The following is a 12,052-nucleotide window of genomic DNA, read 5'->3' on the forward strand; positions in this document are numbered from 1 at the left end:
CACTGGAAGTGATCATAATCACTTGATAATCCCGACAAGGAAACTTTAGGTGAAATTTGCAATGGATGGGTGTGATCAGATTTGTACATTTCCATTCTGCTCTAACCTTTTATGGTTTGATGAACAATCTTTTTTTTTTTTAGACAACTTTATTAAATTGATGGAAAAAATTTCAAGATCTACACTTTATGCCAAGAAAAGCCCATCAGTAGATTAGCTGACATGTAGTCTTTCGATTATAGAAGCAAAATAAGAATTCCTTATTCTCTTTAGTTTCTAATACTGATTGTGCCCAAATTTCTTTGTGTAAACAGCTAAACTATCCCGGGCATTGGAGGTTTGCTCCTCCACAGTGATATCTTATTAAAAGAAGATAGACTAGCATCTCAGCAGAAAAAATATTATATATATTTTGATAATATATATAATATTATATCTTGATTATATCTTGATATAATATATCAAGATTATTGATATATTATCAATATCTTGATTAAAAGTTGTAGATTATATCTACATATCTATATATCTTGATTAAAAGTTGTAGAATTGATGTAATTGAAGTGGTTGCAAATCTTGAAACAATAGTAGAAAATTCTTGACGGCACAGAGGATGATACTGTATGAGAAAAAAATGGACATTAATAACTGAGTTGCAAATTATTTCAGACAAGTCATTCTGAGTAGGAAGTAGATTGAGGGTCCTTTAACCAATTAGCCTGCCATATTTTCTTTTTCATGATTGCATAAGTGGTATAAGATGAAAAATAATGTCTCACATGTCTAAAAGAACCCTTGTGATAAATATAAAATACAAATTCTCTGTGATAAAAAGCATTGTTCCACAGTTAAATCACCAGAAATTAAGTAAATGCATTTCCTTTTTTAGGTATACATGAAACTGGAATATTGGATTATTCAAAATGTGGTGTTAAGCTAAGAGCAGGGCGTGTAATCATTTGAAAAGTGTGAAAAGTATTTTTAAACAAAGTTTACATAGCTCCTACCATGTGTAAGTCACAATGGCCTGATGAAAGTACAGAGAAGTTGTGTGAACTAAGTAAAAGAAACTTTACAAAGAAGTGAGACTATAGATGAATAGTTTTAATAGCATGGCAACCTTGAGAACTATAGTTGATTTAGAATACTGTGTTAGTTTCAGGTGTATAGCAAAGTGATTCAGATATATATATGTGTGTGTATACATATATATATATATATATATATATATATATATATATATATATATATATATATATATTCTGCAAAGGGCCTCCTAACTACACACTATGAAGAATCCAAAGATAGGAAAGATGATTTCCAGCCTGACTTGAGAAAAAGCCTTAATAATTGTCATTTGAGCTCAGTACAGCCTATAAGTAGGATTTTGACAGACACAGATGGTGGAAGAGGTGTCAGAGGGAGGAGGGATTATCTTTGCAGGTGTGTTCAGTAAACGATGACTAGACCAGGCTAAAACCTATGTTCTGTAGGACCAAGTAGTGGGGCATGAAGCAGGCACAGAGCAAGGCGCCAGCTCATAAAGGGTCTCAAATGCCAGGTTACCAGGCCATGGCACCTGTACTTCATTGTATAAATAATGAGAAACTATCAAACATATGTGACATAGTAAGTAAATCTGACCATGATTTGATTGTGTTCAAGGAAGCAAATTCTGGTATCTTGTGTAAGGTCGATTTGCCTTGGGGCTGTGGAGAGGGAAGGAGCAGTAAGTAACATCACAGAAGGAATGAGGAGATGAGGGAGTCAAGTTATAACCTTCTCTGGGAGGTTTTTGTCTGCTTTGAAATGATTTGCAGACAGTCCTGCAACAATACCTACAAACACTAATCAGTGGTAGAATCATAACCTACGTGATTAGAGTAAACATCATTACAACAAGTACCATTCTCTTTGTTGGAATTTACATTTTTTATTCAAAGGAGCTATCTCCTTTGAGATTTGAACTAATTTCTCTAATTATGTTATGGGTTCAGACCATCACAATGGTGGGTGAAACCAGGGAACGTCAAGGGTTTGAGCCGTGAGGGGCTCACTAACAGCTTCTTGGAATTGGAGGCCGTCAGTTGGGAGAAGAAACTGTATATCTAGTCCCCACAATGCTAGAGCTCTGAGTTCCAAGCCTTTAATTTAAGAGAGAAAAGCAACAAGATGGAAAAGACACACACGTATGCATGCACACACACACACGCACAGAGACTTATGGATGGAAAAAACTATGAAAATTCGGAAGAACCTTTTCTATGTCTTTTAAAAGCAGTGAAGAATGGTGGAAAGAGCACATAATTGTTTCTTAGCTACAGTTGAGTATAATCCTGATTGTGTGACACTAGGCGAGTGATTTAATGAGTGTCTCTGAGCCTTAGCTGGTTTATCACTATATTACATCTGTTGTATTATTTTTTGGAAAGGAAAGGGCCTCACAGCAAAGACTTGGGGTTTCTCCAGGTGCCCTGCGATGTGCAAGGCATTCTGCTCATCACAGACTTTCGAGCAAACACCTTGAAGCCAACACATCACAGGAGAGTGGGGTCAGCTAGGGGTCAGTGAGCACTTAGTGTTTTGGCGAAGTGAAAAGGAGAGGCTCCTTGGGTGGATAAACTTGACCTCAACTTGAGTAGTGTATGTTTGACCTGAGGCCAGTCACTTACTTTCTCTGATCCTCAGATCTTTCATCTGTAAAAGAATGATTATAGGATGGTTATCCAGATTAAATCAAGGTATGATGTCTGCATATAGCAGGTCCTCAACTCTAGTCTTTCTTTGGCCAGATACCCTTGAAGCCGCTGGGAGGTTTCTCTGCGGGCCTCCGTCATAAGCTGGTTCTCACCCTTGCCTGCAGCACTTCAAGTGTGTTCTGATGTTATCTCATTCAGCAGAGATAGATGCTGGGAGCTGACCTTCATCTTTAACTGTCAGTTTCCTCTGAACAGTTATCCCTCAGAACATCACAGTTCATTTAAGCCAAGGCCAATCAAGAGAGGCACTGCCCACCCAGCCCCACGGGGTGTGACACTTGATTGTATCTCTCGATTTGGAAGTTCTTTGCTGGCCGTTTGTGGAATTTAACTGGTAGGAGTGTGAAGAAGGAAGGAAAAGAAACACACACACACACACACACACACACACACACACACAGACTCACACACACACACTGCATTCCTCATCTGCTCCAAGACTACATCTTCCAGAGAATGAACTGAATATTCTGTCTCAGCATCAATTAAAGCCATTCAGGCACTGCTGAAGGATATTCTATGCTGTGTTCCTTGAACACCTTCTAGTAAAAGTGATGGATTCCATTAAACTTCAAGCCAGACATTGGTACCATGTCCTCATGCTGAGTGGCCCGGGAGAGCTCAGCTCTGGTGACGAGGCCCTTCCATCATACAGCCCTTGAGAAGAAACAGCATTTTGAGCCTGTCTACCTGCATGAGTCTGAGTGAGGTCAGATTTCAAGTTTTATTTCTGGTTTTCTTCTTTTAAGAAGCTGAGCTGTCCCAGACCTCCCTTCTCTCCCCAGTGATTCCTTTCAGCATCCCCACCTGGCTCTGAGGAGTCATGGTTGACACTGCATTTGAATCAATGCTCTTTGAGTTGAACATTGTGCCAGATGCAGATGCTTTGGACAGAGGTTTGTTTCTTTGTGGATCTGGACCACACGCACGCTCTCTGGCATTTGTTAACGTGATGCCGTATTTCGGTGGTTCAAACAACAACAACAACAAATGTTTCCATTTACTTTACTCAGCAAACTGTGATGAGGGTTTACTGGGTATCAGATTCTGCTCTAGGCTCTGTGGTAGGGTGAGTACAACAGGTACAGTGGTAACTATATATATTCCTTGCCCTGGAAGAGATCATGTTTTTAAGCCCTGTGACTAGCATTGGAGATCCAGTAGAGTCCCTACCCACCTCTGGGTTTACAGCATAATTAGGACATAATGAGAGGCAACTAAATAAGCAAATGTGATGAGTGCTACAGTAGAGGATGTGTTCTAAGACTATATAGCTAGTTGTGGATATAATCTAAAGAGTCCACAGGATGAAAACTGGGAGGGCTGACATTTAAGCTAAGACTTCAAATGGTAAGTCAGCATGAAACACGGCAAAGGAGGTGGTCAAGCATATTTCAAGAACAGGGAACAGTGTGTGAAGGACAGAGGGTAAGACAGAGCTTGCGATAATTACAAAGGTGATATGGATACGCTGGATTGTAGGGAGGGAAGAAATAGTGCTAACATCTGAGGCTTAGAGGAATTACCAGAAGCCAGATCACGCAGGTCCTTACAAACAGTGAAGATCCTTTGAAAGGCTTTAATCAAGACATCATCACTATTATGTTTTGGAAAGATTTATCTGGTTACTATGAGGAGAATGGATTGGAGGGAGGGAAAAGAGTGGCGTGTGTATGTGGTAGCCCGGACAAGAGACAAACGTGGCCAGACAGGTTGTTGATTTGCAAGGACACAAGAAAGAAAAGAGAGATGGAGAAGAGTCAGGAGGTAGAGACAGTAAGATTTTGTGATTCACTATATGTAGGGGCTGTGGTCAAAGTAAAATGCAGGTAGATGCAAGTAGATGTCACTGTGAATTAAAGGGAATGGAAACCAAGTCTTCTGACATCACTGTGTGGTTTGGGGACAGCCTCAAGCAAAGCTGTCTAGTGCAAGAATACCAGGTTGTCTTGGAACACATGGCATTTCTCCTAGTTGCACCAGGGAAAGTGGCAGTTGTTAGACAGAGCTAGTGACAGGAGTCCGTGGAGCATGGCATCTCTGTAGGAGTTTGCTATCTTCAGGTGACCATCTGTGTAGACATAACTGTCTCTGGGATTTGGTACAGGGACACTGAAGCAAACTTTCGAGTTTGTCCTCAGAGCTATGGATCCAGGATGATTATAGTCCTAGTAGAAATACCCTTATCAGAGCTGAACACAGGCATAGCTCAGAAGATGTGCAGAACTTGAAATGCCTTTTGGGGGAAGGGCTTAGCATTTTGATAGCCAGGACTGGAGGGACCGAATCCCAGTTCTAGCTCTGGCTCACCCACAATTTTACACTCTTGCCTAAGAATTTTCCCTTCCTAGCTTCATTTTCCCTTCTTTAAATGGAGAGGTTTGACCAAATAACATCACAGGACCTCTACCAATCTGATAGCCTATGTTTTTATTTCATAATTAACAGATAACAGGAAGGTCTTATTTATCATCACAGGCTTGACTCTGAAGGCTATATCTGTGTACTTAGTTATACTGGAGGCTGCAGTGAAAATATATACAGACTCTAGAAAGCCAACTCAGTGATAGCCAAAGAACAGAGCCTGTTGACCAACAGTAGTCATGATTTCAAAGCTTAGGGACAAACACTGGGGAAAATAAGACCGTCAGGGATAAAGTAGTTTGTTTATTTACTTATTTATTTATTTGATATAAGGAGTAACCACATATTCCAAACCACAATTTGGGACATAGTATCACATTATTCAATAATGAGGCAAATATTTGCTATTTGGATTCTTCTGTAAACATCTGGAATACATTATTTATATTCTCAGAGTTGATAACATTGTAATAAGAACCTACTCTGGGCCATTCAATCTTCTATTGCTTTAATAGTTTTATTTAATCTACAGAGCAAGCACTATTTTCAGTACACAGCCGAGGAAATTCAGATTCACAGAGGCGCTGTGGCCTGCCTGAGGTCACACGGTTACTTCATATCAGAACTGTTATTTGAAGCCAGCCCTTTTGAGACCAAAGCCCACCACATTTCTTCTGGAAGATTCAGAGGCAGCGAGGATAGCATTAGAGGTCCTGAAATAATCTTTCCCTATTCTGATTTAAGAATTCTCAGTATCTAGATGGAGACATGGAATAGAGTCTCCCAGACTGGCTTCATAGAGAGCATGGCCCTCTGACACCTTGACCTTGGAATTCTGACCTCCAGAACTGTGAGAGAATAAATTTCTGTTGTTTTACACCACCAGTTTGTGGTCATTTGTTACAGCTGTCTTAAGACACTAGGGCATCATCTCAGCAAATCTGGTTGAGTCCTGATGTGACCTCCCAGGCCCATTGTGGCTACTTTGGAAGGTCACCATGCTGTGGTCAAGGGTAGACAGGACTCACTAAGTTCAACTAAGTTCTTGTGCCACATATTCGTCTCAACCAGTAAAACCAAACTTGGCACCCCATCCCATTTCTCCTGCCTTTCTGGAGATGTGATTTTAAAATAGAAAAGTATCTGTGCAATGTTAAAAAAAAAGAATTCTGAGTATCTGAAAAAATATTTTCTTAAACAACAAACAATACATAGAGGGATGGAAAAAGAAACCTTACCTAATTGAGTGTAATCAAAAGAAACAAAAACCAATGTCTCTTGTTGGAATCAGTTTGGAGTAATGAAGTGCCAGGCTGTGGTTCACTGGCAAGAAAAGGTCTGCAAAGTCGTTCCAGAGAGAAGATGTGGTCCTGACGCAGCTGCGTAATACAGCCCAAGGAGTAAAATGTTCCAGTTGTATTCAGTCAACGACAATGATCTCTCTAAGTATTAAAAACCAAAGAAACCTCTTTCTTCGTAGCTAGTTTGAAAGGCTACATTAATTTGAAGCCAGACAGATTGTTATATTCTGTGCAGCCCCACCATCTTCATCTCTAAAGAGGAGATGATACAGGAGAGTCAGATATATTGCGTGAGAACTAATAAGCAATACCAGTTTGTTGAATGTATTCATACTAGCTGTTATCGTTTGGATTTGAATATCATTTTCAGTACTCAAGAAAAACGAATGGTGAGTAACAGGTAGCTGATTCAAGACTCTCCAGAAGGGGTGATCATGGAGCTGGGACTCAAAGTCATCCCATGTGAAGGTGGCAGGTGTTGCCTCAGCTCACAGTGCTTCCTTTCCCCACCAAGGGTACCCATCACAAAGCACTTCTGTGTGCCCAGATACACATGGCTGTACATTCTAACCCATTATATTCAATGTGGAAATCTGGAGCCCCGACAAAGCAGGGCACTGGTAGAGACAGAGGAAGAATGGCTTATTGAAAATCAGCATCAAATCTGGAAGAACAGATGACACGTGACTAATTTGGATGAGAAGTTTAAACTCTCTAAATTATAATTTTCTTATGTTTAGAATAGGGGCAATAATGATATAAATGTATAAACAGTGATAATTATTATATCATCTCAACGGGGAGTTAGTTGCTGTGTGTCTGTATGAAAAAGTCAGATTCTCATCCACTACTGTTATGGTTCCCCAAATTACAAAGGTACCAATGTATCTCTGATAAGATGTATGAAAGCAGGTGACAGGAAGTACATTAAGGTGCCAGACATTGGAGTCTAATTCACGTCTACAGAGAGTTTACTCTATGCATGTTCTTTTTAACTCAAAGGTAGACTCTATGAGTTTCCTCTCTGTTAAGCCCTGGCCTCCTGGTTCTAAGGATTTGTTGTAGACATACTTCCTCTTGGCTTTCATAATGTGTGTCTAGTACATAAACTTCCCTGTGTAGGCCTAAGGCTGACTGAAATTGGGTCCTTGAACGTAGAGATCTAAGATTTCCTGACCCTTCAGCTGATAAAATATTTTAAAGTGATGAGAAGCCAAGCTGTGTGTTGAGAAAAACCAGATTCCCAACAAGGCGATTTTTTTTTTTTTTTAGCATAAAAAAGCCTTTTTCTCTGCTGACTCTTTGATACCAGATCTTGTCTTTGATATTAAAAAAGTGGCATTCACTTAGAGCTTAGACATGTGCTATCCAATAGGGGTGTCACTAGCTACACAGTTGCTTAATTTAACATTAAATAAAATGAGAAGTTCACTATTCAGTAACATTAGACACAATTCAAGTCCTCAACAGATACATGAGACAAATAGTTACCATAATGTTTTATGCAGAAATAGGACATTTTCATCCCAGTGAAGAGTCCTTTCAGAAAGCATAGATCTAGGCCAAAGCATGAAGTCATAAGAAATCATGAAAAGAGTCATTTTTAAAGTAATGATATCATTTCTGTAAGGGACATTCCCCCTTTTAAGCCAATTTATTTGGGCTCACCTATAAAATGAAACCGCTGAACCTGTACTCTGACCTATAACTTACTAGCCAAGAAGTCTTGGGCAAATTGCCCAACCCTTTTGTAATTCTTGGTTTTGTTTTCTAAATAATAGGAAAGGTAATATGTACTTATTGAATGAAATAGTGAAAATGAGAGCCATTTATTAAACCTGTTTCTTCACTTGATAGTATATGAAAGTAAGACAACAACTGCTTTCCTTTCAGTTGCCCCAAACCAGGCACACAGAAAATACTCAGTAAAAGAGCACTGAATTCATAAATTCAATGAATGAATAAGTAATGCATAAGTAAATGAATACAGTCATTAAGTTACTAAGAGCATATTCTGTGCCAGGTACAAGGCTCTACAGTGGAACTATAGAATAAAAACAAGAGTTCCAGCTTCAAGCAGCTTAGAATATGCCTGGAAACAAACAAAAAAATAACAAATCATCAAAATAGATCTTGAGATGGGTCATGATAGAGGTGCCAAAGCGGTACCTTACTCAGCCTTGGAGGACATGTTGAAGGGTAGAGAGTGCATCACAGAGAAATGACACTTACTTTTGATCTGAAGTATGAATAGGACTTTGTCAGATTTTTTAAAGGTGGTGAATGTGAGGAGGGCAAGCCATAAGAGGACCAACCATCCTAGTTTGCACAAGAGTGTGCCAGTTTTAGCACTGAAAGTCCTGCATCCCAGCTAATCCCTTAAATCTGGGCCTCCTGAGCTTGTTCATCAACAGGAGGAATGAGCACAAAACTGATTTCCAGGTGGAGGGTAGAGAAGAAGCAAAGACAGCAAGGGAGCTGTCCCATGAAGCATTCAGGGAACAATAGTGTGTAGAATGGAGTAAGTCACATAGGCCAGCGTTCCCTCTGGAAATGACCACAAAAAGCCAAGCAAATTCCCCAAACCCACATATTTTAAAAGTATCAGAGAGCTGTGGAAAGGGTAAGAAATAAATGTTCTAAAATTCCAGAAAACAGAGAGTCATTCAGAAGAGAGTTGATGATGGACAGCTGCCCTTCCCTCCTGCCTGTGCTGGGATATTGCAGGCTCTGGGCATGAGTGAAAGAACTAAGATTGGCCCTTGTGGGTGAAACAAACCTGCAATTGATCTCAGATATTGGAGTTATCACAGAAAGGCTTTAAAATATTTATGATTAGTATTTTAAGACGAGAGTGAAAAAGATAGCAAAATAAACAAAATGATAGAGAATTTCACCAGAAAAGTGGGATTTATAGTAGAAAACCAAGTGGCCATTCAGGAATGAAAAATGCAATATATTAGAACTTCAGTTTTGACAGTAGATTTGAGCAACAGAATACGGAATTAATGAACTGAGGGCCAGGTCAACAGAAAATACCCAAAATGGAGAGTAGAGAGAAAAAAAAAGGTAGAGAAAACAAAAATAAAACAGAATAAGAGCATAAGAGACAGTGGGGCATGCACAGACATTTTCACATATGTGCAATTGAGTCCTAGAGAGATAAGAGGAAACAGGCCAGAGGAATAGCCAAAGAGACAATGGCCAAGAATTTTCCAAAACTGATGAAAGACATCAATCCAAATATTCAGGAAGCTCAATGAGCCTTAAGCAGGTTAAACACCAAAAATAAATAAATACTCACCTAGAGTTTCATGCCCAATAAAAATATTCCTACAACATGAGGAGGAAATAAATAGTTTTTATGATAAACAAAAGTAAAGGAGATTTGCCACCTGAGAGAAGGAAAATAATTCCCAGTAGAAACATGAGAATATTTGAGGGAATGAAGAAGAGTACAGCGGAGAGTAAATGTGGAGGCAATTGAGTCAATAAGGACTGTAAAAATTACAGTAGCTGGATTGTCCTGGGAATTTAAATGAAAAGACCTAATAGGCATTAATGTACAAGGCAGGAGTAGAGAGGAATTCAGGGAGCTGTAAGTTTCCAGCAATACTTTGGGAGTAGTAAAATTCATCATTTGCATTAGACTGTAATATGGTGAGATGCATGGTGTAATACTCGGATAGTCACTAAAAGAATAGTAAAAGAATGTATAATTAACAAGGTAACAGGATGAAGAATGAAACAATTTCTAAATGTTAGATGGGGTAAACTGTGGATACACAAAGACTTCTGTTAGAAATGAGATTAAGGAAGCCACATTCTGCTAAGACAACTAGCACATATGAAGAAAGAAATGCACATAGTTGTGTAAAGGTAAACACATTAATGAAAACAACATGCATAGAAAATCAACTGGTTCCCACGGATATTCCATTAAACAAAGTGCTTCTCTTCCCAGTGATCCAGGATAACCTTGTGGTTCAATCTAAAGATGCCATTGCTCTTAAGTCAAGGATTTTCATTTCAGTTGTAATAAGAAGGGTCAGATCACAGCCAGAGTAAAATCCATATTCCCTAAGGACAAGCTGAAAAGTCAAAAAGGGAATACAGAACCCCTGAAAAATTCACAAGGTAAAAAAATTAGGGATAGGAATATGAGAGAATGTCTCCAGATCTGAAGACCAGTCGTCCTAACATTTTTTTCTTCTCCCTTTTCCCCAAAGTCACGTTTTGGGGAATCATTGCATGACATTTCATCTCTGGAAATTCCTCACCTGGCTCATAAATTCACTGATGACTCAGTGAGGTTGAGAACATGAAATCGTCTAAGGTCAGACTCATGGTTTCCTTTCAGGCTCATTTAGCCTTTCATTGCAAAACCAATGCATCTGCTAACCAAGGGACATGGTTGGCACACACTGGAGACAAAACGGCTCAGTGTCACTGCTTCTGAGAGAAGGTTGTGGGCCGGGATGCACCGTTAGTGTGGGAGGGTACAGGATGGTGAAGCACCTCTTCTGTGGCTTCTGAGGACTGCTCCTCCTGCAGAAAGCATTGAGTCCTCCCACCAGACCGTTTCTCTACATCAACTTGGCCAGCAGTCAAGGGCAGACTTTCTTGAAATCAGTACAATATGTACCGCTCAACGATTGAAAGGGCATCATAAGGACCCCTACCAAAAATAGACACCCTCACTGCCATACTGGAATGTCACAAATCCTTTCATTTGTCACTCCATTAACTCAGATTGTCTAAAGGTCTTAGATTAATGTAATCGGCAAAAGTATTATTGGGTAGGGCAGTGTAATTAGGACCTCTTCAAAATAAGGACACACCACTGGGGAATTCAATAAGGCAAGGACCCTTTGGAATTAACTTGCACAAGTATCATATCTTCATATTTCTATCCTTGGGTACAACATTTTGCTTCTGCCTATAATGTGTTCCCATTGGTACTTATCCTTCAAATTTTACCTTAAAAATTGCTTCCACCCCGCCTGCTGATGCAGGGGACACGGGTTCGTGCCCCGGTCCGGGAAGATCCCACATGCCGCAGAGCGGCTGGGCCCGTGAGCCATGGTCGCTGAGCCTGCGTGTCCAGAGCCTGTGCTCCACAATGGAAGAGGCCACGGAAGTGAGAGGCCCGCATACCGCAAAAAAAAAAAAAAAAAAAAAAAAATTGCGTCCACCTTGAAAGCTTCCCCAGGCACACTTACTTTCATTCTCCCTATATTTACATTACTCTTTGTGCCCACATTTATTACAAAACTTGTCAACCTCATTTTTAATCACTTATCTTCCTACTTCTCTACTAAGCGGTGTGTAAGCTTTTATAACACAAATCCTGTGTTTAATCTATTTCTAGATCTCCAGTGTCCAGAATGTTGATGGCCCCTAACACAAAACAGGCACTTGGTAAAATGTTGACTAAATAAATATTTAAGAAAGATAATCTCGGGAAGATTCCCAAAAAGATGCTAGAGGAATCTGAATGTGGACAGTGAATAATGAGAAATATGTGGGTCCCAGACTGCACTGGGATGGATCCAAGCCCTCTGTGGGGTAAGAAGTGTCGCCAGAACTTGCGAGTTACCAAAGATGGTCCTAAGCAAGGTTAGCAGA

The sequence above is a fragment of the Delphinus delphis genome, chromosome 12 (genome assembly GCF_949987515.2).
Source record: "Delphinus delphis chromosome 12, mDelDel1.2, whole genome shotgun sequence".
In the NCBI taxonomy this organism is placed as follows: domain Eukaryota; kingdom Metazoa; phylum Chordata; class Mammalia; order Artiodactyla; family Delphinidae; genus Delphinus; species Delphinus delphis.